Consider the following 26307-nt stretch of genomic DNA (forward strand, 5'->3'; position numbering starts at 1 on the left):
GGTTGTCCCTGTCACGGAAAAACTGGAATAAACACTAAAGGTAAAGGGTAAAGGGACCCCTGACCATTAGGTCCAGTCGTGGCCGACTCTAGGGTTGCGGCACTCATCTCGCTTTATTGGCCGAGGGAGCCGGTGTACAGCTTCCAGGTCATGTGGCCAGCATGACTAAGCTGCTTCTAGTGAACCAGAGCAGCACACGGAAACACCATTTACCTTCCCGCCGGAGTGGTATCTATTTATCTACTTGTATTTTGACGTGCTTTCGAACGGCTAGGTTGGCAGGAGCAGGGACCGAGCAACGGGGGCTCACCCCATCGTGGGGATTTGAACTGCCAACCTTCTGATCGGCAAGTCCTAGGCTCTGTGGTTTAACCCACAGCGCCACCTGCATCCCTCAGAGGAAACACTCAGAGGAAACACTAGGGAGCAACAAAAGAGGAAGATATTTTAGGGGCCAACATGGGACAAGGATAAATTATGGGGCCAGGATAAACACAATGGAATAAGGGAATCACAAAAAATATAACATAGGATATACATAACTTGATTCCTCAGGAATCCTTGCATCTTGAAACTGAATTCCAGGAGACAATTTGGAAAAATCACCTGGTCCAATGGATGAATCGACAAGATCTGGTGACAAAGAGGTTATCACTCCTGTGGTCAGAGAGCTAGGTTGGCTCCCAGTCAAGTTCTGACTTTTCAGGCCTGAAGGCAGGCTTACCCAACAGGTGGGCCTCCAGATATTGCTGGATTCCTGCTCTCAAGAACCCCAGCAGCATTGCCAATGGACAGGGACGGTGGGAGCTGTAGTACAACACTGAAGGGCTCTGCCCTGACGTCTTCAGAGATCTGATGGGAATTCCCAGCATGCCTCTTCACAGCACAGGATTAAGCGGCAGCAGCAACTGCTGCCATCTTCATTTCCCTGGATGCCTCTGGACCCAGAGACAGGGGGAATAATGGAGAAGGCTGTGACTGCTTTATCAGACATTGAATCAAACCACAGGGGGAAATCTTCTCTTGAAACTGAGGGGGTATTCAGGAATTTGGTTTGTGACATGGTGTGGGAAAATAAATTGTGAAAACGATTTTTTATAATCATCATCATCATCATCATCATTATCATCAGGCATTCCTTAGAGCCCACGTATAGCTGACTTGTTGCCTTCCATATATGTTTGGACTCCAAGTCCCATCAACCTCAAAAAGCATGGTCAGGGTTGATGGGAATTGTCCCCATCTGGAGGGCATTTGGAGGTCCAAGGAGGACTTAGCCCTTGGATATTTGTTTGTTTGTTTGCTTGCTTGCTTGCTTGGTGGTTTGTTTGTTTTAAAAATTAAATTATATCACCTTTCCCAAAAGTTCAAGATCACTAACAAGGTACTTCTTTGTTACTCCTAAGGGAGTTCTTTCAATCTTGGCCATTGTGCTTGTGAGACTTCCAGCACAACCTAAATAAAAGAATGTCAAATCGCGTAGAAAAAGCAGTGATAAATTATTTGGTTTTATGGTGCAATTTTTTACCCCCTCCCCCCAAAAAAAATTAACATATTGCCATGTGGTGTTGGAACATGGCTTGCAACCCTGGTCGTACTTAAATGAAAGAAGCTTTTCTAAATATTTTACAGCTAATTAATTAGTGATGAATAGAAATGGTTATTATGATACATCATAGATTTGTGTGAATTATTGAGAGGTACATTACATCAACGGATGTAAGGACAGTAGTTGTAAACTGGCACACAAAATTATTTATAAATGTCTCACATCTACAAGAAGTTGCCACACCTTAAAGGATATCTTATTAAGAAAGTTTTAAATATTATATAAGAAAGCTCTCTCTCCCCCCCCCCCTGCAGTTAAATTGGGCTGGTTCTAGACACATCAAAGAAGCGTTTCAGTTAAACGCATTGTAAACTTTGTAAAATGGAACTCCACAGTGCCATCTGGTGTCACAGTGTGATAATGAATATGCAACGCATATAAAGCGCTTTTTCTTTGCCAGTGCAGGTAAGTCCCTGGAGTAATTGTTATGTACTGAAGTTCTCACCCTGGGCCAGCAGGGGGATACTGTAGATAGTTTTCACTCAGGTCCACATATACAAATAAGGGATTGAAAGTGACGTTCAGTGATTGGATAGTTACAGAAAATGGTTACTGTTGCGTTCTAGTGGAGCTCTATATAAGCAGGCTGGCTGAACCCTTCAGTTCAGTTCTGTTCTGGCCTGTGAATAAACAAGAGCTGTTTGAAGAATCGCTGTGTCATCTGATATGTTCACCCACAACTTAACAATAATACTACTTAATGGCACCGTAGAATGAACTAGAACGATAGGATGGCTTCTTCCAAATCACCAAAAACAAGCTTGTTTTCTCCTTCTCTGGAGAAAGGGCTTGAACCAATGGCTTCAAGTTACAAGAAAGGAGATTCCAACGAAACATCTGGAAAAAACTTTCTGATAGTTTGACAGTGGAACAGTCTCCCTTGGGAGGTTGTGGACTCTCCTTCCTTGGAGGTTTTTAAGCAAAGGTTGGACATGGATGTTTTAGCTGAGATTCCTGCATTCCTGGGGGTTGGACATGATGACTCTTGGGTTCTCTTCCAACTCTATGATTCTATGAAAAATGAGGATGAAAGCTGACACCAATTTGCATAACATTTCCATATGTTAATTTATGTTGTGGATGTAAACTATATCCTTTACATAGAAATGCAATACATCTCACCACAGTGAGGAAGACTTGTGACCAGGTAACCTCTGTGCCTGCTGAGTCTGCTGCCCTGGTGCTATTGATGGGTTGGTTCAACGCCCAGGGTCTCCTTTCTTACTGATTTTGATCTTGAAACTGCACTTGGAACTGGACAACCCTTCAAAGAAAGAACTCCTTCAAATAGAGGATTGTCTCCAGGAAAGTAGGACGCCTGGCCAACCTCAAGAACGAGCCAGAATGTTGAGAAATATTTAGTATCAAATGTTGGCCTAGTTGCACATCACACCTGCAGCAGCTCACACAAATGAAATAGTTATCTACGTTGGCACCTGTAGAGCTCATACCGGGAAGTTGCCTCTGTAGAAAAGGCTTACAAAGCACAGCCTATAAAACACACAGAGGTTAAAATACAGGTTAAATATAGGTTAAAGCTAACAGTGTGTATTATAATACAAATCAGGAAATATGATGATTACTGGTCACACCAAAATCATTGCAGTGGACCACTTGGGCAGAGGACATCATTGCTCCTGCTCTGAAAAAGTCCCAGAACTGCTCTCCTCCACATTCTCCTTCCACAAATGGACCATAAAATATGCATTTTTGAAGTCTGGGATCGTGTATCTTAAGGCAGCTCAGGTCACCAGTGCATTCTATGCTCCTCTTAAGCAGCCTGGCTCTTTTTCATCTTATCCACTGTCCCTTTCGCTTTGCATCTCTTAAATGCCAGAGGTGATCAGCTTTGCTAGACACAAAGAAACATCCTTCCATGAATAAGAGGAAGCACAGGTTGAAAAACATAAGACAATATCCTGGGGGTTCAGAAGCATGCAGGTTCACAACCAGCTCTGTGAAGGAAACCACAACATTGCTAAACAGGAACTGCTACAGCATGGAGCATCATGGAGCCTTCTTCAGATGGAGAACTGAGTGAGCTGATGTGGCCTCCTGCTTAAATTGAACTGAAAGGTTTATATTTATTTTTTGATCTGTTGCTATGGAAGCTGTGGCTTTGATTCCTCGCGCCCAACTAAGTACCTTCACACTCTTTTTCTCCTAATCCACAGGTCTCTTCTCACAGCATGTTTACAGTGTGGGAACTTCTACAGTGGAGCTGCTTCTAAGACCACTTGGGTAACATGAGAAATCCCCCAAGTCCTTGAGATGAGTCCACAGTACATTATTGTTGGAATAAGCAACAGACTTTAATTAAGCCCATTGGGTGAGAGAGGAGAAAAGCCTCTAAACAGTTAATATCAGCAGGCATTTCTGGATACAACAGAAGGAAGGCAAAAAAACAAACAAACAGAAAAACAGAAACTAAACTAAACTGTTCCTACATACATGAAGTTTACAGCTAGTTGTGTGAGTTTTTTGGGTCACTCTATCTAGTCAATTCTTTTCCTCTCACCCAGAGGATAAAAGGGAACACACCCTTCACTTTCCCAAGGGATCTCGGTTAGATCCAGAATAATTAATCTGAATTTTAAAAATAATCTAAGAACTGAAAAAGAAAGTGGGAAAGAGCATCATTTCCCCAACTTCCTCCTCCAGCTGTATGTGAGAATAAGGTAGCCTTTCTTGTGACCAATGTGGTTTAGAAATGCTCTTATAAGTAAATGAATTGGTGGTTTAGAAAGGCTTTTATAAGTAAATAAAACATCTCTGACTCACGAAGCCATAAATGTCTTATACCCCTCAGAGGCCACATTCTACCCTAGATCTAATCACGACCTTCAGGATAAAACACCTTCTTGCCAGTGAAACCTGTGTGCCAAATATGAACTGTAAAGTCACAGAGAGAGAGATTCCTGGTTGCTACCCTACAGACAACTGCCCATATTTCTTCCCTAAAGATCCAGGCCTGTATGCCACAAGTAGGGAACCTGTGTCCTCCAGATATTGCTGGACTGATGAGCATGGCCAAGGGTCAGAGGTGATGGATGTTGTAACCCATATGAAGGACCGCAGGTTCCTCATCCCCGATATGCATCTTTCAAAAGTGCTGAATGGGGTGAGTCAAAATAGATTAGGCTGATAAAGTCCAAATTGAATGCATGAATTAATGCAGTTGTATCTCAAAGAGTTCTGAAGGTGAGGAGCACTAATGTTCATTTGCTGTTAAGAAACTATTACAAAAAGAAAAATGGATCTGTTGAAACGAAGACGAATGATTCTTCCTTGCTCTGGATTGTGTAGCACTTGCTCCTTTAAGTGCCACTCCACTCTGCACTATCATTAGTTATCACTGAAGCTATGCAAAAAGTTACTATTTGGCATGAATGATGGTGGTCGCATCTTGTCAGTTGATGAACATTCCAACAAAGGACATAATATTTTGTAGCTTGTGGGGGAATTGGAAGATCCCTTATGGAAGGCAGCAAAAGGTTCCTGAGCAAAACTAGGAATGTTAGGTAGAAATACCTCTTTACAAAAGGGAAAAAAGAACATTTTGTCTCAAAGAATAGGACCAAATACAATTTCTTAACCAAAATAAAAATACCGCGTTATGGGTTTGTTCTCTGTCTGAGCTTGAAGATTCAATTATTGATTTTTCAGAGGAGTGCTCCTTTTTCGGGATGAAAAAGTTATCCAGAGTCTCTCTTACATATTCTAAGATTCTTAAATTCTCTTACGTTTCAACAACATGGATGAGATTTCTGTGCAATGAAAGATGTAGAGTTTTGTCTGGCCTTTCTGTAGCAAGATCGTAATGAAATAAAAGTGCTTCTTAAATGTTATTTCCAAAGGTTGGTGCCAGACTTTTACTGAGGTTCCGCTTAATCTAGAAACCTCAGTGCCAATTCAAATATTCAGAGAGGCCACCTAAGCTGTACCGCTTCAGAATACAGGGTCAGGGATGGGGGAGGGGAGGTTACACATTTGAATGTTTCCACGTGTAAAAGCCACTTTGAATGTGGAAATGCAGTCTGGGAGAAGGGCTCAAGTCTAGCCTTTTTGCTGGGTTCTTAGCCTTCTGCAGATATAGAGAGGTGGTTTGTTTTTGTTTCTGATACACAGAGCACTCAGATATATAACTTCAAACTCCATTTCTAAAGAAAGTTTCTTTCTGTGCTTGCAGCAACCAATGATATTGGGAAAGTCACTGAACTATCTCTGACGGCTTCCAAGAAGTTATTCCCCAATGGAAACTGGGTGTCTGGTACCTATAACTGCTTTTGGCTGGAGACTGAAAATACAGACAAAATCTAGAGAGGGAAAACGCAAGTCTACCAAGGGCAGGACTTTGTAGCTCCCTCCCCCTCTCATCAGATCTTTTCAGCTTAGATTGTCTTCTGTGTCAGTCATCTTCCCTGATGGACACAAACAAGGTAAAGTCACCAGGTCAACTTCCGCTAATGAGTACAAGAAGGGTTTCCAGTTTCCAGGAGATCTGCTTAAGGCTAAACTATCCTTGCCTTTTCCTTCACATCAGTCTTGAATGAAACTGCTGTGTGCTACTGATTCATTAGTCCCATCTCTGCCTGGGAGCCATTTTCTTTATAGGAAATTTCCAAGAAAGTGCAACACATGTTACGCTGATGAAGGAGCAAAAGGCTTCCATGCATGTGAAAGGGAAAGAGTTGATGATTTCCATCCCATTTCTTCTTTGTTTTGATAATGAATGTGATTTGCAGCATATAGTTTCCTCTCTGCAAAGCCACAATTTTTCAAAGAGACAGCATGACTATTGAACTTACCTCAAATGAATGGCTTTTCAGCCAACAGCAAATCAATGAACAAAGACTCCCCCTTCCCCCAGAGTATGAATGTATCAAGCATCACAGCAACACCAAAGAAAGTTTTGATTCATTTTGTTCCCTCCTAGATTACTAGAAATAAAATGTGCTGGAACAAGTTTCATTTTCAATAGAATCCCTGTAAATCCACCCAAAGGAACGTCTCTGCTTCTACTTCCCAGTGTAGACAGAATTCAGAAACCTGGAAAATAGTGGACAACCATTGATTCTTCACTGGTCCTGATTCTGGCTTTGAAGGACACAAGATGGTGGCTTGGTGGGATTGTGGCTTGAATGACAAGAGGGCCAAACCAAGCCATGTCCACAATGGATAGGACTCAGCAAAGAGCTACTGCTATATAAAAGTGACTCAGCCCTGAGTTCTGGTCAATTAGGAGTCCCACCAAGGAGGACATGGGCTTCCAGAGAAAGCTACCACTGGCAGCTCTGGAGTTGGAGCAGTCCTCCAAGAGGCTCCCTTATCATGACTAGAATTCCTATTTGTGCTGAATATATAAGGGAGGACGGAAATCCAGGCTCTCTAACCTGGAGGTCAGACTCTCCCACTCCCACCGTAAATCAGACTAATGTAAATCATGCTCTCTGAAGCCCATGCAGATTAGGATTGATAGACTACAGATTAGCTACATGTTACCAAGAAGCTCTGCTTAGCTAGAACTCTGCACAGGCCCTGGAATTATCTGTTCATTCTGACTTCACTCTAAGCAGTGAGCACAGTGCTATTGCAAGAAAATTGTTATTGCTGTTGTAGAGAAAACCACAGTAGTTTGAGCTAAGCAGCCTCCTATAAAGGCAAGCTATAGTAGCTCCTGCCAGACGTCCTCTCCATAATAACACCATAAAGGGAATTTCCCCACAGCAGCCGTAAGTACAAAAGCGAAATTAAGTCCCTGAACCATGACCATATATAATGCAAGCATATAAGGTTAATTAATTGGTTATTAATTAACACCAAGAAGGTAGGCATTCTCCAGAAGCATCTTCTAAGCAATCCAAGTCATTGGATTAAGTCAAAATTTACATTTCCTGTGAAATGTCTCCACCTTCTCTACTGTGCCCCTCCCCATCATAAAGAGTTAAGCTCAGTCTAAAGCTCAATACACAGCTGGAGTAATTTCTATCTTATTATAATCATTCTACCATAATTTCCCCTTCTTCACAGAGATCTTAAGATACTTGTAATCCTGGTGGATTTCTTCAGCCATTTCAACTAGCAGAATTCAAACTACTGTGGCAGAAAACATTTCCTATACCAAAGTCAAGTTATCCCACTTAGAAGATTACGGAAAGGAACTCGTGCCAAGGCGCTGTTTCAGGATGATTGACTGTGATGATGTACACAGTAGTTGAAATGCATTGCAGTATGTACATTATATATCAAGACACTGAAAATGAGGGGAATCAGCTGTCAAGCTATCAATTATGATATGTCATCTTGCAGTGCAACTTACATAATGTCTGGTGAATGATGTACCTAAATTCATAGAGCTTTCCATCTCAGAATAAAATAGACACCACCTAGATGTTCAAGGAAGCTGGGCAACTCTGGTTTAAAAGAGGCTCAAATAGTCTGGCACTGGATCTTCCTTTAGTAGGAGGGCTTTAATTATTTCAGATCTGGAACCTAAAAGTATCTAATTATTCCAAATCTTCTTAGGGTGCAGGATCTTGGCCTCCAGTGCTGTGACTTTGCTACTTTATATTGCTTAACTTGTTGAATGATTTATGGCATTTCAATTGTCCTCTGTTTATAATTTGTTTTAACATGCTGTCCACCACGTGGGGGCCCTTTGGAATGAAAAGCAGTATATAAATAAATGGATCGTGATGCCCCTAAATGTTCTAATCGAGCAAGAGAGAAGCATGCAAAAGCAGGCTTCTGTGTGCAGCTTCGTTTGATGGCTTAGGAAGACGCCTGCAAAGGAACAATCCTATATGCTGCCATCCATATGGCACTACAGTCCCATGTCTTGCAAGGCAGACAGAAGTGGCTCCCTTCTAGTTTTCATGAGAACCTTTTTCAAGTAAAAAATAATTTGCTGCAGAAATGTGGAGAATTTAAGACTGGAAAATTTAGGATTGGAAAAAACAAAAAACTTAGAGTACCAGTATTGATGGATCCAGAATGCGGCAGCTAGACTGGTGACTGGGAGTGGCCACTAAGACCATATAACACTGGTCCTGAAAGACCTGCATTGGCTCCCGGTACATTTCCAAGCACAATTCAAAGTGTTGGTGCTGCCCTTTAAAGCTCTAAACGGTAGACCTGAAGGAGTGTCTCCACCCCCATTGTTCAGCCTGGACACTGAGATCCAGTGCCAAGGGCCTTCTGGCAGTTCCCTCACCATGAGAAGTGAGGTGACAGAGAACCAGGCAGAGGGCCTTTTCGATAGTAACACCCTCCCATCAGATGTCAAGGAAATAAACAACTACCTGACTTTTAGAAGACATCTGAAGGCAGCCCTGTTTAGGGAAGTTTTTAATAACTGATGTTTTATCATGTTTTTAATATTCTGTTGGAAGCTGCCCAGAGTGACTGGGGAAACCCAGACAGATGGACGGGATATAAGTAATTATTCTTATTATTCTTATTATCCTTCCACCCCTTTTCTACACTCCATTTTCTCTGATCCCTGCACCCATCGTTGTGCTGTCTAAAGGAGGGGCATGTCTTTTGCTTTTCTTTCCTTCTCCTTGGCCTCTTCCTTGTATATTTGAAGATGCGGGAACAGAAAGAGCATGAATACCAGCAGCAGTGATGTTAAATACCAGCAGTATCTTGCACTTTAGAGCATTCCAGGTATTTGCATCCATTATCTCAGTAAACCCTGCAACAACCCTGGAAGAGAGGTCAGTACTGCTATCCCCATATTGCAGCCCCTGCAGCTTGCCTAAAGCAGGTTCATGGCAGAGAAGGGATTTGAACTGGTTCACAGTGCAGATTTTCTGGTTCACAGCTCAGCTGCACTGCCGCCATGATGTAATCACATGGATTACTAAGCTATGGAGCTTGGCAGATAGCAACATAAAATATTTGATAAATGTTCCATGGAGCTTACAATAAGTTGCTCCCAGCTTTTGGGGATCTAGGTGCTGGAATCACTGGGATCTTCGTTCCCACCATGGCGCATCTGTCTGGAAACCTCCTAAATCCCATTGTGAAGTTAATGTCTCCCTCTCTCAAAATGTCATGTTCTTCTTGTATAAAACTAAAAGATTATTTTTATCTCCAGCTCCAGTATTAATAGCAGGTCAATGGCTATTTCCATCTGCCTCTCCATCAAAGTGTCAATGCTGATTATGCACACATCTAACCACATTATGCAATGCAACCGCTGCTCAGGTTGGACTACTATTGTATTTTAATGGAAGCGTCGCTGTTCCCGGCCATCGTAGCACCAATTTCACTAATGCCAAGATCATGGGCTTGACCTAGTTACACCATAAATGAGAGCATGAAAGGGTTTAATGTTCTTCCTACTTCATGGACCCAGAGTGTCTGCTTTGTGGGCAACTTCTACAGTATAGCGAAACTCTTCACACACCGTGCACAAAATGGTAAAATGGTTATTGGATTGTACCACTTTAGACTGCAGGTGGGCAATTGCATGGCTGAATACTTCCCCATATTTAAATTTTTTAAAACCCTCCTCTACATCAAGTAGAATTAAGAGAGAAAAGTTCTAGGGTAGTTTCCCCCTGGCACATTAACATATTTTATATGCAACGAAATTTTTTAAATAGAGAATGTTCAAAGATGCAGCCTTCACCAGTACCACTTGCCGTCTGATGCGGTATAGCTCAGGAACACTATACTTCAGTAGTGGTCGCTAGGCTGGGGCAGAGTTATGGAGATGCCCTTCTGACACTGGTGTTGCTACAGCTTATCTGGATGGGACTGAGGAGGATGGGGTTACACCAACACAGCCAATCCAATACTCCTGCCAGCACATTCGCACTGCCCTGACCACACTTCTGCCCTGTCCCACTCCAGCAACATCGACGTAAGCTATAGCAAAATAAGTGAGGGCTCCATTACTTTGGTCCACAGCACCGGTCCTCAGCACTCATGTCTAAAATCTCCTCTCCCACTGTTTCCACACTGGGATCAGGGATTCATGAAACTGTATAATGCAAATGGTTCTGTCTGCCGCTGGTATTTTTATATGGTGCTTTTCTAGCAACAACTTTTGAGTTCACAATACTAACCAAGGATTGAACATTTATTTCCATCAATATAATTTCCCTCAATATCACAACAGCATATACATAAAGCAAAAGGTCTGTGAAGAAGGTAGCAGAGAATTCAGAAAGCATTGACCTTTTCTCTTTGTTTGAATGAAATATTTCTTGTGCCTTTTTTGTTCTGTTTGTGCTGTGAGCTGCTACTCACTTATGTCTTGTATGTGAAAAGTAGACTTATTAGCTATCTATATCTATCTATCTATATCTATCTATCTATCTATCTATCTATATGTATCTATATCTATATCATCTATATCTATATCTATATCTATATCTATATCTATATCTATATCTATCTATCTATCTATCTATCTATCATCTATCATCTATCATCTATCATCTATCATCTATCATCTATCATCTATCATCTATCATCTATCATCTATCTATCTATCTATCTATCTATCTATCTATCTATCATCATCATCATCATCATTATCTATCTATCTATCATCTATCTATCTATCTATCTATCTATCTATCTATCTATCTATCTATCTGTCTGTCTGTCTATCTATCTATCTATCATCATCTATCTATCTATCTATCTATCTATCTATCTATCTATCTATCATCTATCTATCTATCATCTATCTATCTATCATCTATCTATATCTGTCTGTCTGTCTGTCTGTCTGTCTGTCTGTCTGTCTGTCTGTCTGTCTATCATCTATCTATCATCTATCTCATTGGGCAGAACATGATCCTGAGTCTCTCCTCCCCTCTTTGCCCCCCTTTTGAAATCTTCATTCTTTTCCAAATCTTGCACTTTGGGAGGGGAAGTCGTCTTTGGTGTTCTCATTCTATGCACAACGAATAGCCTATATTTCTTAACACTACAGCAAGGATGGGGAACCTTGTGGCTTCCCGAATCTTGCATGCTGGCTGGGACTGATGGGAGCTGTGGAGTCCAGCAGCATTGTAGCACCAAACTTGCCCAACCCTGGGTAAGTAGTGATAATGATTGTGATATTAGTGGTGTTTCTTCCTTGGTGGGGCAAGGCATCTGTTTGCCCTGCGTTGATCTAAGCTCCACCCAAGGAAGGGTTTTTGTCATTGTCGTTGTTCAATGAGAGAAACATCTTTCATTACACTAAACATGTTAGTTGTAAATAAGATGACTGGCCTTGTCCTTTGCTGCCCTGACCCTTTATATAAAGGAATTTTACACTGCCATTAAAAATATATGACTCCAGGGATTCGGTTGACAAGGTGAAGGCTGCTGGAATTTGCCTTAATGGCCAAGCTGGCTTGGACATTCTTTGGCAGTTCCTTCTTTCGGTGAATAATTTACAAAGGTTCTCAAATGCTTTGAAGCAACTTCAATGCAAGTTGCAACTGACTCTCCAGAAGAATCATATAACAGCTTCGCCCCAGGTTCCACGGCAGCACAGAATTAAAAAGCACTTAATGGTTGGTTAATCATTCCTGTAGCTTGAGAAAATGTGGCTTGGTTCTTAAAGACATTCTTATGCAATTCAGCATCAATGGCACATGGTGAATTGTAGTTGGCATAGCCCAGGAAAGGGCACATAGAGGGTTTGCTTACATGTACATCTTGACTGCACACTTGGAGCTGATTCATTCACACATGCACTTTCACCACTTGATGCCTACAGTATCCGGAAGGGCTTGTGTGTGTGTGTGAATGGACCATCACAGATAAGAACATCACAGATATAACTTCCATGCCTCAGCACATCATCTCAAGTGCAACGCTTTTCAGGGGAATCAGTTCATGCACTGCAGTCTTAAACCTGAGAGCAATGACCAGTGAACTTAGTTGAATGCTCAGATAGCTCCAGTTGTTGTTGTTACTGCTGTTTGTTGTTTATTTCATAAAATTTATACACTGCTTGATTGTAAAAAAGGAGAAAACCTCAAAACCTCCCTCAAAATCTGAAACAGGAAAATCAAGTTAAAAAATACATTTACATTAAAAGGTAAAGGTACCCCTAACCGTTAGGTCCAGTCGTGGATGACTCTGAGGTTGCGCGCTCATCTCACTCTATAGGCCAAGGGAGCTGGTGTTTGTCCGCAGACAGCTTCTGGGTCATGTGGCCAACATGGCTAAGCCGCTTCTGATGAACCAGAAGTGCCAGACCACAGGGCCACCCACGTCCCTACGTTTACATTAAGCAAGAGTAAATTATTGAGAAAGCAAGTTACATTCATGCAGACCTGAAGGGCTGCTTGCTCTCTCGTGACCCTGCTTGCATCTCAATATACGGCATGGATAGCCTGGTTGGCTTTCTGGCACTGTCTGAAGTTGGGCCACTCTTCCTTGTGAGCCTTGCAAGGCCCCTTTTCTTTCCATTCCCGCCCCCCATAGACTCATAAAAACCTCCCATTTTAGACAGGCATTTCAATTTGTACCCCTGAAACCTGCAGTAGATTTTTTAAAAATCTGGCTCTTTTGTAGTCCTGTGCTTGCTTCTGTTTCTTTGCGTTGTGTTGTTGTTGTTGTTGTTGTTGTTGTTGTTGTTGTTGTTGTTGTTGTTACTTCATTACAGTATTTATTTTTACCCTGCTTTGGGGGAATGTCCCCAAAAGTCGTCTATACATTAAAAACAAAGAAGGATTTCTGTGCATGGGAAATCCATGAATCAAATAGGATGTTTGATGGAATCTACTTATCCTATGAGGGACGCGGGTGGTGCTGTGGGTTAAACCACAGAGCCTAGGACTTGCCAATCAGAAGGTTGGCAGTTTGAATCCCCACGACGGGGTGAGCTCCCGATGCTCGGTCCCTGCTCCTGCCAATCTAGCAGTACGAAAGCACGTTAAAGTGCAAGTAGATAAATAGGTACTGCTCCAGCGGGAAGGTAAATGGTGTTTCCGTGTGCTGCTTTGGTTCACCAGAAGCAGCTTAGTCATGCTGGCCACATGACCCAGAAGCTGTACGCCGGCTCCCTCGGCCAATAAAGCGAGATGAGCCCTGCAACCCCAGAGTTGGCCACGACTGGACCTAATAGTCAGGGGTCCCTTTACCTTTACTTATCCTATGGGGTTGATATTTTCCAGGGCTACACCCAGTGCTTGATATGGTTTATGTAACCCGGTCAAAGTCTCAGCAGGAACAATTGGAGAGACAGATTCAGGGTGTTATTTTAGTCACTTTTCTTCTTCATCAAGTTGTTTTCAGGAATCTGTTTGAGACATTAGCATTGCTCACCCGAAGCTGACTCATACGTTAACAGGGACTATATTTTCTGTGCAACCAGGCTGGTTGGAGAGCAGATTGGATCTCTGGGGAGGAAGACGATTGCCCTCCCATCCCCGGCCAAGTCAGGCATCCATCACACATCCAGAGTCGCAAGGACAACGGGTGAAACTCCTAGCCAAGAATAATTCCACAACTTCTCTCGTTTTCAAAACCAAAGGCTATATTCAGAGTAGATCCACTGAAATCAATGGATTTATTTAAGTCAATTGATTTCAGTGGATATTACTCTGAGATGTTGGATATCATCCAAATCCAAGGTGAGCTTTTGAATAGCTTTCAATCAGCTTAAAAAAGAAAACTGTGGCCATGAGCCAAAGATAAACACTTCTAAGTCCCACTGATTTCAGCGGAGGGAAAGCAATGTTCTCACTTCATCATTTAAAATCAATGGCAATTGCAAGTGTTTAATCATTCTGACTGAAAAGGGTCTCTCCAAATTCTCCACACTCTTGAGAATGACACATGTTGCCATTTTTTTTCTTGGAATGCGGGAGGTGAAATTCTCCAATAGTATTCCTTAGAAAATCCTCCTTTTTTTTCTTTATCTTTTTGGCTCACTTAATGTTGAATTAAACTCTATTGCTATTTCATATTGATAAATGAAGGGAGGAATGGGCAATCTTTCAATGGGTGGAATTCAACGTTGAACTACGTTGAACATTCTGCCTCCACAAGCATATCAGCTTGCTAGATGGAATGATTCCTCCTCCCCTCCACCTGTGTACTGTTTTGGGGGCTTCTCCCAATCTATAGAGACATTTTGGGGGGGCAGGGGAAAAGGAAGGACACAGGGGGAGGAGAAGGGGAAAGACCTATTGTGCAAGTGTCCTAGACTTGAGGCTTGTCAGGCGAATCTCTCCCTATAAAATTAAACAGTATTAAAAGTGGATCCACAATTGTGCCTCCAGACTTGTGCACAGTGAAACTGGGGAGGCCCATGTTGCAAAATGTTCTCAAGAGGACTGAAATTCTCTGGCAGGGCGAGGCAAGCATTTCTTTTTCAAAAAGATAGCTAGAAAAATCTTTTCGGAGACATTTCAGTTTAGCCTACTGCTTAATCTACCACCCTGACAGTGAAATCCTATCCATATATATCTAGAATTCAGTGGGGCTTATTATTCCCAGGTAGGAATGCTATTTACCTGAAACCTCCTCTTTTCAATGGTATAACTGCATTTTTATTTATTTTTTGCACACACCTGTTAACTGCTTTATAATCCTAATCCTAACCATGTTCGCTTAGAAGTTAACCCTACTGATTTACATGAAGTGACCTTGATTTTGGTTGATGCTCCTCTTAAACATGAGCACAGGCAAACTATTTGTGGGGAAGAGAAGGGGAAAGGGGAGGAAAATTCTGTCTTCAGCTGAAGGTTTATCTCTAAACTGCTCCATTTCTGCTATTTGCGATTTGTGATTTGCAGTGTTCCGGGATGTCACATTGGGTTGTGTTCATTCATTTATCAGAGGAATACACTTCTGAGTCTGAAGTACAAAGGAAGTACGATAAACAGCCAATAATGACTAAGGCAACGTGCATAACAAATACTCTGGCTGAAACCCTGACGCGGCTATTTGTCGTGTGTGAATGAATGTGTTATTGTCCTAAGCGCTCATTCCCCAAACAATGCATTTACTACCAAAATGGCATTTCTGCAAATACCAAGGAGCAATGAAGGGGAAAGAGCACTGGCATACTTATATGCTTCAACAGCTACTGCACATCCATCTGGCCTCAGGATAAGAGCGAGAGAATGTGTTGGTCTGGACTTGCCCCCTTGCAGAGCAAACAGAGGCAGCAAAGGGAAAGAGAAGCTTCAAAGGGAGGGGAGAAAGGAAGTAGAAGAATGGCAAGGAGGGACTTTTCACAGCAGGAGCGAAGGAGGATAATGGGTAGAGCAATCCTAAGAATGTAAGAAGAGCCTGCTGGATCAGGCCCATGCCCCATCTAGTCTAGCACCCCATGCTCACAGTGGCCAACCAGAAGTCTGTGGAAAGCTTGCAAGCTGGACATGAGCGCAACAGTACACTGCCCACCTGAGATTTCCAGCAACTGGTATTCAGAGATGGGAATCCTCAGGAAGGATGTCATCATATAATGGCAGTGGGACTGGTGGGGGATTCTCAACTGCTTTAGTCTCCCCACCTCCCTGTCTTGAGGCCCACCTTCGATGGGAAGAAGGTGATGCTCGCGCCCTCCATTGTCAGAGGCTAGTGGCAGGTCAGCTTAGTTCAGAGTTTCCCACTTGGGTCTCCAGCTGTTGTGGACTACAACTCCCATCATCCCTAGCTAGCAGGACCAGTGTTCAGGGATGATGGGAACTGTAGTCCAAAAAGCAGCTGGAGACCCAAGTTTGGGAAACCCTGGCTTAGTCCCACAGCTTAGACACCTCCACCCAACACTCTCCAGCATGAGTGTTTTTTATTGCTTTGTTAGGGATTGAAGTGCCATTGTGTTCTGGATACCACCTTGAGTGCTATATTGTGGAAAGGAAGGGTGTAAGTTCCCTTAACGAATTAATAAACCCTGTAGATGTAGAAACTCAGATAAAGACCTCTGCCTGAAGCCCTGAAGGAGGCATTCAGAGTAGAACAGCCTTCCTCATCTGGGTGCCCTCTAGATGTTATTGGGCCACAGCTCCCATCATGGCTAATGATCAGGGTTGACGGTGTGTGGTCATGCAACAGCATCAACAGGGATCAGGGTTGGGAAAAGCTGAAATAGAATGCACCGGGCTAGACAGAGCAGTGGTCTGACCCAATATAAGACAGTTTCATACTCTCATCTCCCTTTTGTTGTTTTCCTTAATTTAGTTTCTGAGAGATACTCTGAACAGCAGGGAAAGCAGGTCACAAGTCTCAGCAAGCAGACAAGCACGAAAGCAAACAAATCAGCGATTCCAGGGCACATTTCAGGATGCACCCAATTCTATTTCAATTTGGCAAAACCTTCAAGCCCATCAAGTTTCCCTCCTATCTGGAAGAGATACACTCTTGAAATAGCAAATCCTGCTTTTCATCGGTTATTCCAAAGAGTATTCCCCCCCCCCCCTGATTGCATATTAAGGCAGTAGGTGGTGTGTGTTTTTTCCCTTTTCTTTTCCCTTTGCATATGTTTCCAGTTCCTAATTCTCCTGCAATCACGGCAAGGCACGTCTCTCTATTGATCTGCTTTCACAGTGACATCACCTTTGCCAACCTCTTGGAAGTAACGGCTTCCCAGCTTAGCTGTTGACTTTGTCTTGTCATCCTCTCTGTGCGAGAACCTTGTGCCCCTTCCCTGCTCCTCATGCTCAAAGGGTCAGAAAGTTTCTGAGAGCTCTGGCTCTCCTTTAAAACAAAGCTCTGCACTTCCCTTGCCCTTCATTTCCAAAACAGCCTCTTAAGTTTCACTCACAACTTTCCCCTCCTGTATCAGATGTATTCATGCATATTCTTTTCAGCTGATCCTCTGTCAGAACATTTGTTTGCCTTCGTTTTGAACTGGTTTGTTACCCAAGGGTGTAACCCCTGATAGCTCAGTTGGGAGAGCATGAGACCATACCCTCCAACATTTCTCTGATGAAAATAGGGATGTCCCATTCCATCCATAATGATAATTTTACTATTTATACCCTAAACAGCTTACTGGGTTGCCCCAGCCACTCTGGGCAACTTTCAACATACAGTGGTACCTTGGGTTAAGAACTTAATTCGTTCTGGAGGTCTGCTCTTAACCTGAAACTGCTCTTAACCTGAGGTACCACTTTAGCTAATGGGGCCTCCCACTGCCGCCGTGCCACCAGAGCACGATTTCTGTTCTCATCCTGAAGCAAAGTTCTCAACCCAAGGTAATATTTCTGGGTTAGTGGAGTCTGTAACCTAAAGTGTCTGTAACCTGAGGTACCACTGTATATGAAAGAGAGCATTGTTGGCTGCCCACTCTCCACCTTAGAGCAGATTTATGCCACAAGGTGCCATAGGAAGGCACTGGACATAGTAAAAGATCCATCGCATCCTGGTCACTGTCTCTTCGAGCTCCTGCCGTCGGGACGAAGATACAGGACGATGAAGACAAGAACGAGCCGTCTTAAGAACAGCTTCTTCTCCAGAGCGATCTCGGCCCTGAATGGGAAGCCTGGACTTTGAAAGTCATCTAATCTTCCTTGCTGTATTATACTGTATTGTTTTAATTAGTGTTTTTATAGTTGTTTTGATTTTGTGTGGAGTGCCCTACCTGGGTGGATGGAGCAGCCAAGTAATTTCATTGTCCCTGAGAGGGGGCAATGACAATAAAGATATTATTATTATTATTATTATTATTATTATTATTATTATTATTATTATTATAACATTAAACATTTTTTTTAAAAAAACTTCCCTATACAGGGTTGCCTTCAGACGGCTCGGGGGGGGGCAGATAACTCCATACCCTCCAACATTTCTCCAACAAAAATAGGGAAAATAAGGAAAAATGGGACATTCCAGTTTTAAATCAGAAGCTGATGTAAACTGATTTAAATCAGGGATATCCCTGGAAAACAGAGACACTTGGATGGTCTGTGAGACCCATAATCTCAGGGTCGTGGGCCTGAGCTCCTGGTTGGGCAAAAGCTTCCTGCACTGCAGAGAGTTAGACTAGATGCCTCTCTTTTGTCCTTTCCAACTCTATAATTCTATGATGTGTCAGTGCCACTGGGCCCTGTCTGGGAGCTGGGACCCAGTCAGCCATCCCAGTGTGCCGAGGGCAGATGTAAGGCCTGGCCATTGTGTTTGGTTAAGGGCAGTAGCTCAGTGGCAGAGCATCTGGTTTGCATGAGGAAGGTCCCGCTTTCAATCCCTGGCTGCTAACAGTCAGTGTGAACAGTGATGAACTAGATCAACTAATGTACTGATTCAGTATAAGGCTGCTTCCTGTCTTCCTGTGCTCTGCCATATCACCAGAAGTTACCAGGTTGCTAGCCTAGGAGCTGTCAATTAGTACAAAAGTATCAATAGACCCCATAATCACCTGTAAATTAAACTATTTTACAAATGCAATTAAAATATTCTTTTTAAAAACTCTTTTTTCAGTTTTTACTTTTCATTAAGACCAGATAAAACCAGTGCTTTTTTCTGTGGGGACGCAGGGGGATGCATACCCCTAATTTTGTGAATCTAATTTTGGCCTCATTGAAGAGCAGTGTTTCAATATGAGTAAGAAATATGAGTACCCCTAAACAATTTTTTTTTAAGAAAAAAAGCACTGGATAAAACTACAAATATAAAGTTTTCCAAGCAAGAACAGTAACTTCAAGTGTGATTCTATCTATCCTTCCTGTTAAAAGGAGCACTCTTATTAAATGCCTTTAATTCTAATTTGGTTCTTCCTTGGCTGTGTTGGCTCAATTAACAGTCACTTCTTAATGATGGAACTTTTGCTTGAAGAATTAGAAAACATTTGTTACTGCTGTGGCCATGCGACTGCCAATTACAAGACCAATCAGAGGCCCTCTTTCATATCCAGTGTCTGCTTATTCTCTGGTTACCTTTCTTAATCAACCTGAAATCAAACTTGGCCAAGTTTTTTGTCTTCCGCTGTCCTGTTCTCTTAAGAATAATAGCTTCACCTTAAGTGCAGTGTACTGCAATTGCGATATCTATTATGAATATAATCACAAAATCCCACTGATGTCTGCAATCTTCCTTTGCATCTACCACCAATCGTAAGTGAACATGACAGCCTAGCTCTTCATAGTGTTTTAAGGTTGGGAACAGCTCCTGGCATGTCACGGTTGATTGAAATATATAAAATGGGGGATTAGGGAGCTTCACAGACTATTAAAACAATCAGCCTGGCATTGAAATGCTCGTGGTACTTTGCTTATTTAAAACATTTATACCCTGCCTTTCCTCAAGAAGCCCAAGGTGGCCAACAAACAGAAGCTAAGACAATAACTCAGTCTTTTAAAAAGCTGCTTGGCAGCAAGAATTGCAATAAAGCAGCCAGCAAAGAAGAAGAAAACAGCAGAGAGAAAGAGATATTTAAAAATACAAACCATCAAAAGTACTTTAGCCAACACAATTAAACCCACTTCTAAAAGGGACCAACCATTTAGGGCCCAAAAGAAAGATGAAAAGGTGACAGAGACTGGGTGCAGCCACTGGAAAGACCCTCCCCTTAGTCCTCATGAGGCACATTTTGGGATAACCTTGTAGCACACAGGAAGACCTCTGAGGAGGATCTCAGCAGCAGGGATATGTGAATTGGTCAGTTGCCATTTTCTCAGTTGTCCACTCCCCCCTCCCAATCCTGAGCTCAGTTCCACATTTGCACAGCAATTCCTGTTGTTGTTTAAAAAAACCCTCTTTCATGAAAATTCATCAGCCTCTTTGTGTGAATTTCTCTGAATAGCCACATTTCTGCATGCAATTTTGCCTCATAGAGACACTTTTGCAAAGAAATGACCTGAATATTTTGAATGCTATTTTCGCTCAAATGTGCATTTACACATCCACTTTAGACTATATATTTTCAGACACGTTGCTTGACTGGAGAACTGTGTTGCAAGATTCAGAGAAGTGTGAGTTTCCGAAGGATGATCCGCCTGTTGTTCTGGAAAGTGCAAATGAGGTAGATACATCTTTCAATGCAAACTGAAGCGAATTTCTCCCCCATCCCTTCTCTGCAGGCAGACTGCATCGCACAGGCCACTCACAAGTGATGACTTAAAGATATGAAATGGATATGGAACCAAAAGGACTGGGTATGTGAACTGGGCACACAGAAGTGGTGAATCAGTGTCAGATGCTTATTCCTATAGCTCTTGCCTTGCTCAGAGATAAAAGCCTTGCAAAAAGCTAGGCTGAAACTGAAAACTGTTTAAATCCAATGCTGCAACTTTGCTGGTGCAGCAGATTATGTTCCTCCCCCCATGCACTCTCAAAATGAGCTCCATTTTTTGGGATCCTCCAGAACAGATTTGGGGGTGCATGGGGAAAGGCTGTTTTGTATGTATTGTGGTGTTTAATGTATTGTGGCTAGCAGTTATTTTTGATCACAGTTTAGAAATTATTTATTGTAATTGTTAAGAGTGAATTTCTGTTTAATTTGCCGGTGTTTCAATTGCATATTATTATATTCCAATAGATTCTTGAATACTACTTTATTTGATATAAGTTGTTCCATTTTAAAGTTATGTTTTATTATGACTATTTGTATTGGATCAGATTATTACAAGGTGTGTGCTCTTTGTTGTATATTCCGTTGCTGTAAGCTGCCTTGTCTATAATAATATAGAAAGGCAGTATTCAAATTAAAAGTGAAATGAAAATGAAATGAAGGAGAAGAGGAATGGAAGTCCTGTTGCACCAGTATAACTAGGCATGCAGAACACTGGAAACATGCCATGGTTCTCAAAGTGGAAGAGAGGTCTCTCTAAGGGAGGCATAGACAGTAACAAGATGAAACTGAAGTTTTCAAGTTAGAGGGAGAATACGGCACCACACCATTCTGCTTAGGTCAGACTTCACCTGGAGCTCTGCACCCAGTTCTGGGCAACCTACTTCAAGAGGGGTATTAGCAAACTGGGGTATGTCCAGAGGAGGACAACAAAGATTCTGAGTGCCTGAAGACCTGGGCTGGATCTGGACACATCAAAGAAGCGTTTCAGTTAAACGCGTTGCAAACTCTGTACAAGAAATCGGGTTAAGCAAAAAACGGAACTCTACAGCGCCATCTGGTGTCACAGTGTTAGAATGCATAAACAATGCATATAAAGTGCTTTTTCTTTGCCAGTGTAGCCAAGTTCCATGTTCTATGAGGAAAGGGTGAAAGCATTGGGCATGTTTAACTTGGAGAAAAGATAACTAGGAGGCAACATGATGGGCATTTTCAAATAGTTGAAGAGCTGTTTTCTGTTGCTCCTGAGACTAGGTCTTAAAACAACAGGTTCAAATCATTTAAATAGTGGGGTTTTTTGGCAAATCGTTAGGAAACAGCTTTCCAACAGTGCAAGCTGAATGTGGGAAAGACTGCCTTGGACAATCCTTCCTTAGAGGTTTTTAAGCAAAGGCTTGGTGATGGCTCCTGTTTAGGGATGCACTACTGTTTAGTGCAGCTCCTCCATTGACTTTAGATTAGACTTAGATGACCTTTGACACCACCCCTCCAACTCTATGATTTGTTAAAGGTACAGAACTGCACCTCGTAGGTGGATTTGTATCATTATTGTTGTCATTAATGTGAGAAGCTTCTCCTTGAGCTCACTGTCATCACAGGACAAGTAGATGGCTCCCTCCCTGGTGTGTAAAGAGGGAATTCAGCAAAGCTGCCAAGTCATGGATTTAGTAGACAAATAAAGGACAATAAATATAAAGTAGAGTTCATGTTTCTGGATGATGGAAATTTCATTAGAGTCTATTTCCACTATCAATTATTAAATAAATTCACCTGAGTCTTTCCCCTCCTGTCCTATTCAAGGCGAGTTTACACTAATCTCTTTTAATGCATGAGGAGATTGTGAACCAAGAGGCATTATGTTCCTTTCAGATACTGAGGGTTTCCTGGAGTGTTCCACTAAAATATTATATGCTTGTTTGTGCTTTTGAGGTATAAGCTGATCTTAAGCCAGCACAAAGAAAATGAGTGGGCTTTGGTTTAGCTACAGCATGTGATTTGGAATGAAATCCCCCATCTTTCATAAACTTTAAATGACAGCCCATCTACTGCAAGCAATGCAATGAAACGCCTTCCCTTTCAATAATGTTTAGTCCACACAGTCTCCCTGGCAGCGCACTAGGCAAAGCACCCAGGCTGTGAATTAGAGCCAAGTCGACTCGCGGCAAAGCCGCTGACCTGAATTCAGTCATTCGGAGTAGCTCAGATTTGGGGGAGTCTTTGCAGCCTAATTTCTTAGGGCTTTTATAACCATTAAGCAAAGGATACAGAGGCTGAAATATGCACTTGGGTTACTCAGTAGGATTGTTTGTGCACACTGTCCCAGTTCACGCCACAATTCATCACGAAACAATTTAGGCAAAGTTCTGTCACCACCTACATAGTTATATAGCACTTAAAAACTTAAGCAGCTTACAAGATAACAAATATAATACATATGTACTCTAAAACAGTACGCGGGGATGCGGGTGGCGCTGTGGGTTAAACCACAGAGCCTAGGACTTGCTGATCAGAAGGTCGGTGGTTCGAATCCCCACAACGGGGTGAGCTCCCGTTGCTCAGTCCCAGCTCCTGCCAACCTAGCAGTTCGAAAGCACGTCAGAGTGCAAGTAGATAAATAGGTACCACTCTGGCGGGAAGGTAAACGGCGTTTCCGTGCGCTGCTCTGGTTCACCAGAAGCGGCTTAGTCATGCTGGCCACATGACCCAGAAGCTGTACGCAGGCTCCCTCGGCCAATAAAGCGAGATGAGCGCCGCAACCCCAGAGTCGGCCACGACTGGACCTAACGGTCAGGGGTCCCTTTACCTTTACCTTACTGTAAAGCAAACAATGATACACACACACACACACACACACACACCACACACTATGTAACAACACTACATTGGTGCCAGTCCCTGGGGTTCAAGGCAGTTTTGGACCCCCATTATTATTATTATTATTTTGAGGGGACTGGGCCCCTTCAATGTTTAGAGGGTGTTCAGCTCCACTCCCTGGCTCTTGTCGGGCCCTCTCAATCTACTTGAGAAAACTTTACAGTTTTCAGGATACGCTGATGATGCACCTATTTAGCCTGGCGCCAGACAACTGAGACGTGTATTTTCAGAGCCCATCCTATTCCTGGGACTGGAATCTGTTCTAACTGTTTTTATTCTGCTAGAATCCATTCTGGTAGCTGCTGGTGAAAGGTAATAAATTTAACCATCTCCTTCAACATCTTCACCACCACCTGTAAGATTTCCCTCCAACCCAAAACCAAAGCAGCACATTTTGAAACATCTTTAGAGTTTGAGATCCCTTCTAGTTTCAGCCTCCCTCTTGCCAAGGCACAGCCTGGCTTACAAAATACAACACTCACCCCAATAACACAGATGCATAGCACCCAAATTCTGCCTTGCACCCTCACAAATCACACAATACCTACTACTTGCTCAACACCACCCATTCTACTCCCTCATCTCACACGTGTACATCTGTGCACACTAAGGTCTCCATATAAACCGGAAAATTATAGAAATGCCATGGGGGTGGGGGCTAAATTGGCACCCAGGGGAATTTTAAATTTAAAAGTAAATGTTTGGGATGTTGTCTGTTCCCTTGTGGAAGTGGAAGCACAGTGGGGTGGCTTCCTTGTTTCCTCCTAGATGGTGATTTTGGAAGCCCACTCACTACCACACCAACAACAACTTAGTGGATGATTAGGCTAGGCTGAGAGATTGTGACGGGCCCAGGGTCACTTAGTGAGTTTCATGCCAGGGTATTTGAACTTGGGTCACCCCAGTCCTAGTCCAGCACTCTAGCCATTAGAATGCATCATACTGACTCTCACCAAGTATTAAAATATAGTGAGGAATGCCAAGATGGAATAATATATGTCACTGTTAATATGTAACACATATAAACACATATAAATATCCAAAGCAAGGAATAGGAAACCTGCTGGACTACAACTCCCATCATTCCTGGCCATTGGCCATGCTGGGTGGAGCTTATGGGACTTGGCACCCAACATCTGGACAGGTTCCTCACCCATGATCTAAAACTTAGTTAACATTGAGAAATGAATAGACCAATTAATGAGTATTAGATATGACAGTTAATGGGGTGACCATATTCATAGGTAATCTGCCTCTGCAGACCAGGTGCTGGGGACAAACCATAGGGGAAGGATGTTGCCTTAGTGTCCTTCTTGTGAGCTTCTTAGAGGCATCTGGCAGACCATTACTGGAAACAAAGGGCCAGCGGTTGTTGCACTTGTGGAAGCCAATGCAATCAGGCCCACTAGCACAAGAGCACTCACCCACTCTCTCTCTCTCCCCCATGCACTCTTGTGTCTTCTCCAAAACAGCCTGGAAGGTTAAGCAGAACCACAGAACATTGTAGGGCGAAGGAGAGGAGAGATGGTTCCATCTGGCAAGCAGAAATGCAGCACTGAATTCCATCCATTGTAATATTGCCCGTTCCTTCATCCATCTATCAGTATGAACTAGCAACAGAGTTTAATTCAACATTAAGTGAGCCAAAAATTGAACACCCGATTCCACCCATAATGCTAAACTAGATGGTCTGTTGGCCTTGCCTGGCAGATTCCTTCTTACTCTTTTATGCTTTGAATATTCTCCAAATGTATCTTTCATGAAAATGGATGGCTTTCCGAAAGTGATAATCGTTCTTTCATGGCTTATACCCTAAATTTTTGACATAGGTACTAAGCCTGCCAGATAGTCTTGTCAATTGGCCCCTACTCTCAAATCCTCTAAGTCAGTACTGACAGCATAAAGTACATGTGAAAAACGAATCCACCAGCCCCAGTGCCTTAGGAACCAGAACTAGCTATTTTTGGAAACGGCTGGAAAGAAAAGAAAGAAAAAAAAGGGGGGAGACATTCGGCAGCTAGCATTCCATTTTAATTCCTTAAAAGCTGATGAAATCCTTTCTGCTCCCTTGCTGTTGGTGGCACTTTACACATCGAAGCCCTGGGTCAGCTTGGATTGCTGCGCAGCAGCCAAAGAAAAATCAATTCATTCCCAGAAGAGAGAAATGCTATTGCAGAAGGTCACCATGCCATCGCAATGTTCGCTGTTCTGCATCAAAACCTTGAAGGGTGTGTGTGTGTGTGTGTAGAGGGGTTGATCTAGGAAGGCTTGGCTGATTAAGAGGACTCCCCCACCTTCCCAACTGTTTTGTACCAGTTTGTTCCAACTAAGAAATGATGAGGAATCTGTTAGACTTTGAAATCCATATTAGGGCACTAACTTTATTAGGTGAACCAAGTAGGGTGGAGGGGTGAGGGGAATGTTTTGCTGACATTAAAGCCACGGAAAATATTCCACTAGCAACTGCAAGGATTTCCACTTGTGAGCTGCAACTTCCACCTTCCACTCTAATCTGCTCCAGAAGGTTGGGGAAACCCCTAGAACAGATTTAAGGGGCATGCAGGAGAGGAGAGGGAGAGAATATTCTGTTGCCTTAGCAGAAATCCTTGCACTGAAGGAATATTTGCCTCCACAATGTCTTTATCTGTTCAGAGTCTCAAAAAGAAACCCATACGAGGCAAGATAAACACCATAAACCAGTGTGAACAGCATCATTTAACCAGGGTGAGCTGCAATACAAGTGCCCGCTTAGGTCATATTAGACTATTGACCATGGTCTTGAGGGACCATCCTCTTTGGATGCTAGTGCACATTACTTCCTTACTTCCAACGGTCTTGAAGTTTG

At 42.6% G+C, this 26307-nt stretch overlaps 1 protein-coding gene across 12 annotated transcripts in view; it reads right to left on the bottom strand.

Annotated features, from left to right (window-relative positions):
* Positions 1–26307, bottom strand: part of KCNH7 (potassium voltage-gated channel subfamily H member 7) — a 254188-nt gene that overhangs the window by 124722 nt on the left and 103159 nt on the right. The window lies entirely within an intron of this gene.

Source organism: Podarcis liolepis (assembly GCF_965112155.1).
Source record: "Podarcis liolepis genome assembly, chromosome: 1".
In the NCBI taxonomy this organism is placed as follows: Eukaryota; Metazoa; Chordata; class Lepidosauria; order Squamata; family Lacertidae; genus Podarcis; species Podarcis liolepis.